Raw genomic sequence first — 6217 nt, 5'->3', positions numbered from 1 at the left:
CGATGGCACATACATGTGGAATCTAAAAAAGCCAAACTCAGGGAAACAGAGGGTAAAATGGTGGTTACCAGGAACTGGAGGGTGGCGGAATGGGGAGATGTTGGTCAAAGGGTACAAACTTCCAACTGTAAGAGGAATAAGTTCTGGGGATCTAATGTACAGCATGATGCCTATAGTTAATAATACTGTATTATACACTTAAAAGTTGCTAAGAGAGTAGGTCTTTAATGTTTTCACCACAAAAAAAAAAGAAATGGTAATTACGTGACATGGTAGAGGCGTTAGCTAACACTACGATGATAATTATAATATATTGCAATTTATAAGTGTAACAAACGAACACGTTGCACAGCTTAAACTTACACAATGTTGAAGTCCATTATATCTCAGTGAAGCTGGGGAACACATTTTAATACTAAATCAATCCTCAAAATAACACCATGGGGGAAAAAAAAGAGGGAGAGAAAACGCAGCACTCTTATTGAGAGAAAGCTCACCCCGCTCTCTGCCCTTTGCTCCTTCCAGGAGGGGGCGCTGCTGCACGCAGTAGCCAAACCAGCCCACTGCCAGCACCTGAGATTTTCTCTGAGGCATCAACCCCCTTCAATTTAGCGCCTCAAAAACATAGCAAGATAAAAATGGTCTGTGAAGACAGATTTAAGGTGGGGCGATGGCAGCAATGGGGGGAAAAAAGAAAAGGTTTAGAGTAGAAAGTATGTCCAAAGTCATCAACAATGTTTTTTGTTTCATTTTCATATTGCCTGCTTATGCGTGTGTGTATTTTAAAAGAACTTTAATTTTAATCACAAACAAAATTAGATATAATAGTTCCATGAAATCCCATGTGCTCATCTGCCAGATCAACAACTACCAACTTTAGTTGTTCTCAGTTCATATTCCCCCTCCTATTCCCTCCTTCCTTTGTTGTTTTTTTTGGGTTTTTTTTTCCTGCAGTCTTTAAAAGCAAATCCAAGACGTTGAATCACTTCTTTGGTAAATACTTCAGGATACGTCTCTGACAGGTAAGGATTCTTTTTTATTAACTATAACCACAATAACATTGTAATAACAAATTAACAATTCATTAATGTATTCTAATTGTGTGTATTTGTGGGGGGGTTTCCCAAGAATGGATACATTTATTGAATGTTTATTAAATGCCAGACAATATTATTATCTACATTTTGCAGATGGGGATGCTGAGGCCTGCACACGTTAATTAATACTCAAGGTGACTCAGAAAATAAATGGATTCTGTTGGTTTTTTTATTTTATTTTATTGGGAAACAGTGTGTTTTTCCAGGACCCATCAGCTCCAAGTCAAGTAGTCATTTCAAGCTAGTTGTGGAGAGCGCAACTCAGTGGCTTATGTGGGGATTACACCGGCAACCTTGGTATTATGAGCACTGCGCTCTAACCACCTGAGCTAACCGGCTGCCCTAAATGGATTCTTATTTGGTCCAGCTGATGGCCACTTATATAAATAGAGAGAAATCTTGCATCAAAAAATTGGAGTGGCTCAGTTGATTAAGAGTTGGTTTGGGAGCGTGAGCTCTGAGCAACAGGGCCACCAGTTCAGTTTCCACATGGGCCAGTGATACTGCGCCCTCTACAGCTAAGATGGTGAACAACAGCTCGACCTGGAGGTGGGCTGCTATGAGTGGCCAGCAATGGGGTAAGCTGCAGGGGGCTGCAGTGGACTGCTGTGAGTTACTGTGAGTGGCCAGCAGCCAATAAGAGCTGCCTTGAGCAGTTGTTCAATGACCGGTGAACCTCCTCAGCCGGGAAGAGCACAATGATCATAATACCAACTTGGGCCAGTGAAGCTATGTCCCCCACAACTAGACTGAAGAACCAAAGGACAGCAACTTGTCTGTTCCCCTCCACCGATTCCCCAATGAAACCTTTAAAAAAAAAATGGAGGACAGCATATAAAGGATAGGGGAGTAGAAGGAGTTTTGGAGGAGAGCAAATGGCATAAGTGATATTATCGATGCTTTGATTTGACCCTTATTGGTCAGCCCTACCTTATTCAGCCACCTCTCCAGTACCAGACAGATCGAGCCCTCTGTCTGAATCATAATGCCTAACGATTTACATAGTTTGAGTTTGAATTATCAAACCAGTGAGATGGGAAAACTGACAGCCAAGTGATGCTGCACAGAACCAAAGAAGTTCATCGACTCTGTAGGTGGTGGGTCTGGGGTTCTCATCCTTTAACATGGCTCTCACAAGGGCCGGCCAAGTGGCTCAGTTGGTTAAGAGCTCGCTCAAGAGTTTGAGCTCTGAGCAACAGTGGTTCGAGTCTAGCCCGAGCTGAGCAGCCACTGAGCTGCCAACAGGTAGCAGGATGGCTCAGCTAAAAAAAAAAAAAAACATGGCTCTCACAGGACTCCGAATGCAAAAACTGTATTGATGTAATAAAAGCTAAAGCTTTACTTTGTAGATGTCTTTATTTCCTGCCCATGAATTTCTACTGTTCTCTTACTATGGGATAAATTGCGTATCCTGTGTGTTGTACGATACTGTGAGACCATTAGACTAAGGACCTGTTTTATTTAACTCTCTTCCCCTATCATGTAACATGATTCTTGATGCAATGGAAAAACAAAAAAAGTGCAACTTGAAGTAAAATTAATTCAATTTCACATTAATTTTACTAAACTCTTCTAGCTTAGTGTGAAGAATAATTTGTGTTTCTTTTGGAAACTTGGAACTCAGAGCCTGAGCTGTTCCAGTCAACAACCATCTGATGATCTTGCTTAAGTCTTTTCTATTTTTTTCTTCACCTTAATTCAGTCACCTACAAAGTAAGGAGATTGGGATGCATTATCTCCAAATCCTCTCATCCAGCACACTTTATGATCTAGCAATACTTTAAAATTGCATTTAGTGGGTGGCCGGATGGCTTAGTTGGTTAGAGCACATGCTCTTAACAACAAGGTTGCCGGTTTGACACCCACATGGGATGGTGGGCTGCACGCTCCGCAACTAGACTGAAAGACAACAACTTGACTTGGAGCTGATGGATCCTGGAAAAAACACACTGTTACCCAATTAAAAAAATTTTTTTTAATTGCATTTAGTTATCATGGCCGTGTTTTCAATCTATCGACTCCTGGAAACAAGTTATTGCAATCCTGAAATCAGGCACAGAGTATTTGTTTTTAAACAGTTGAATTGGTTTTTAAACATTTTATTTTTGAAATAACTTTAGAGTTCCAGAAAAGTTATGTTAAATTTCAGGGTCTTATTTGGGAGTCTCACCTTAAGATTATATCTGGGAATAAAATAAGAGATCACAGACTTAGTTAGAAGTCACCTTTGAAAATAGACTGTCAAATAAATAAATGATAGACTATGCTTCATGCTGAAGAAACAGTATAAAAACATAAAAGATCAGTAAACGAATAACACAAATTTATATTAAACATTATATTATGTCAAATATAATAATATATTAAAATATATTAAATTTATTATCAGCCAGAATGCCTCTGACTTAGAACTATTTTTGTTTTTATTTACAAATGCCATCATGTTCATAGTATTTTGTACTTTGCTATTTCATCATAGCGTTTTTCCATATAACACCTTTCAATGGCCAAAAGATAGCCATCTTGGAAATATGCCATAACTTATTAGATTTAAAAATATATTTAACTATTTCCAAAACATGGTGACTGAAAGCGACATCTTGGCAAGTCATGGTGTAGAGTCTGTGTAAGAAATTCTATTAAAGAGCAGGTTTTTCAAACCCCCTTGGAAATAACCAGGAAGCAGAAATAGCTTATGCAGAGGTGGTGCATTGGGAGGGAGTGTGTTGTATTCAGGGTTCCAGGAGAACTTTCAGGCCAGAGCACAGAGCAGAGAGAGGCAGGAGGACAGCCCAGCTGAAAAGGTGGGCAACAGCTAATCGGCCGGGACCCCTCCTGTACCATCACATCTTGGGGAGAATTGCTTTGAGCATATGCATTTTCTACAATGTCATTCTAAAAGACATATCTTTCATCTCTGTGGAGAGACACTGGATATTTGTTGACTCAATTTAGCATTTTCACCAAATTAATAAACATAGCTAACAAAGAATGTCAGAAAAATTCAATATCAAATGTCAGGAAAGAAAATATGCCAGATGTGACATTTGAAAAATGCTTATCTGACCAGTTCAATCTGGGCAATTTCTATAAGCCAGTGTAGCTGTCATGACATTTTCTGGGACCTCAGGAATAAACTACACAGACACAGGCAGAGCTGGCATCTTTGTGCCAATACAACACATGTGAGCCCGCCTTTGTCACGGAACAATTGGATTCTCCCCACTCACATCTACACACATGTACACATGCATTCATATGTACACGCACGCACACCTACAAGGAACTCCCAGTCAGTCAGACCTGGTGCAGCCCCAGAGCTGCTGCATAAAAGTAAATATAGAAAACGAAGAAGTGTAAAAGTGGAATTCAGTAAATCAGTTACATGACTAGACTTAGCTAGTTTTCAGTTTGACTCACGGCACAGCTCACTATCTAGCTTCCTGTAGACCTACTTTGTTTGCAGCTTGATCCACCTTGATATTCATCTGTTTTCTCTTTGTTTCTCCTCCCACGGATTAACTGAAGAACTCCGTTTGTTCCCTTTCTCAAGGCTACCCATACCTCGTTAATTAACAGCATCCTAACCTGGAAAAGAGCAATTTCTTAATCCTCAAGCGCCCGTACACCAGAACACACATAAAGCCCCAGGCCTCAGTGGTCCAGTCCGAGCCAGAGTCCAGAGATAACATTATCCTAAAACAGACCAGACCCCAGGAAGGGATGTCAGCCCTCAGACCTGCCTGACTGACTCCCCGTTTCCTTTGTTCTTGTGTATCTATAAAACCTTCTGACCGGTCTAGGAACGGGGAGGTGGCCTTTGGACAGGAGTCCACCATCCTCCCAAGATGCCAGCATTCTGAATAAACCTGCTTTCCTTTCCACCAACAATGTCTCTTGGTTTTCAGCTTTCAAGCGGCAGGCAGCCGGACCTTAGCACAGGATCAGAACCTTTCTACAGAGTAGTCACGCCTTTCACTTTCTCTTTAAGTTTTACTGAAGTTTGAGTCTAAGAGTCTGCATCACATTAAAAAACTGAGAACAGAAATGTTAGTTCAAAGGTGACTTGCCACAGCTCAGAGCATTGGTTTATCCTTGCAACCTGGAGACAGAAGGTGTCTGGAGGAGATTTTCTTTATTAAATGAATAAAGGTGGGTTTTTTTAAATATGATAGGCCCATTTCCCCCCTTACTCTTGAGCAGATACATTCACCTGAAATAACCCGATTATCTGCCTGGGTTTGAATCCCACCTGTGTCACCTACTCGCTGTGCGATACTGGGCAAGTCGCTAAACCTCTGTCAGTCCCTGTGATGGAGGATGATAATAATTATGCTTCTGAGAGTGCTGTTGTGAAGATTAAATGAGTTCACACATATCTCCCACATCATAATTTCTTAATAAATACTTTCTAGTATTATTATTGGTCATAGTTATTTCAAGTTAGCCTGTCTCTTTTGAAAACACAAGAAACCTTATCTTGATTATAATTATAATACCTGTTCATTATTAAACATTGAAAAAACAGAAAAATATAAAGAAGAAAATAGTAAAATTCTCCTTCAGAGAAACCTCTGTTGACACTTTGAGCATCCTTCCAGATAGCTCCTGAGTGCACACACGTGAAACAGGATACAATGTCACCCGCCCAACAGCTCCTCACGGACATTCGTCATAAGCAGTGCTTCCCACATCTGTGAAAACAGACTTGGCGAACCGTCTCTAGGAAGGCAGGAAATAACATGGTTTAGGCCAGCGGTTCTCAGCCAAGGGAGATTGTGTCCCTTGGGGCAGGGCGGAGCGGGGGTACATTTGGCTGCGTCAGGAAGTATTTTTTGTTGTCACAACTGGGAAGAAGGGGTGCTACTGGCATCTAGTGGGTAGAGACCAGGGATGCTACTAAACATCCTGCAATGCACAGAACAGCCCTCCACAACAAAGAATTATCTGGCTCAAAATGTCAGTAGTGCCCCATTTGAAAGCCCCTGCCTTAGGCTGTTTCATTTCTAGATAATAAAAATTATAACCAGGAGGGTCCGTCAGCTAGAATAGAATACACTGGGATGGTTGTATCTGTTACGCTTTTAAAATACAGCTCTGTACTGGTTTTCAAGGAGCCC

Source organism: Hipposideros armiger, unplaced genomic scaffold (assembly GCF_001890085.2).
Source record: "Hipposideros armiger isolate ML-2016 unplaced genomic scaffold, ASM189008v1 scaffold_302, whole genome shotgun sequence".
NCBI lineage: Eukaryota > Metazoa > Chordata > Mammalia > Chiroptera > Hipposideridae > Hipposideros > Hipposideros armiger.
The sequence above is the reverse complement of the archived record's forward strand: the minus strand, read 5'-3'. Positions refer to the sequence as shown.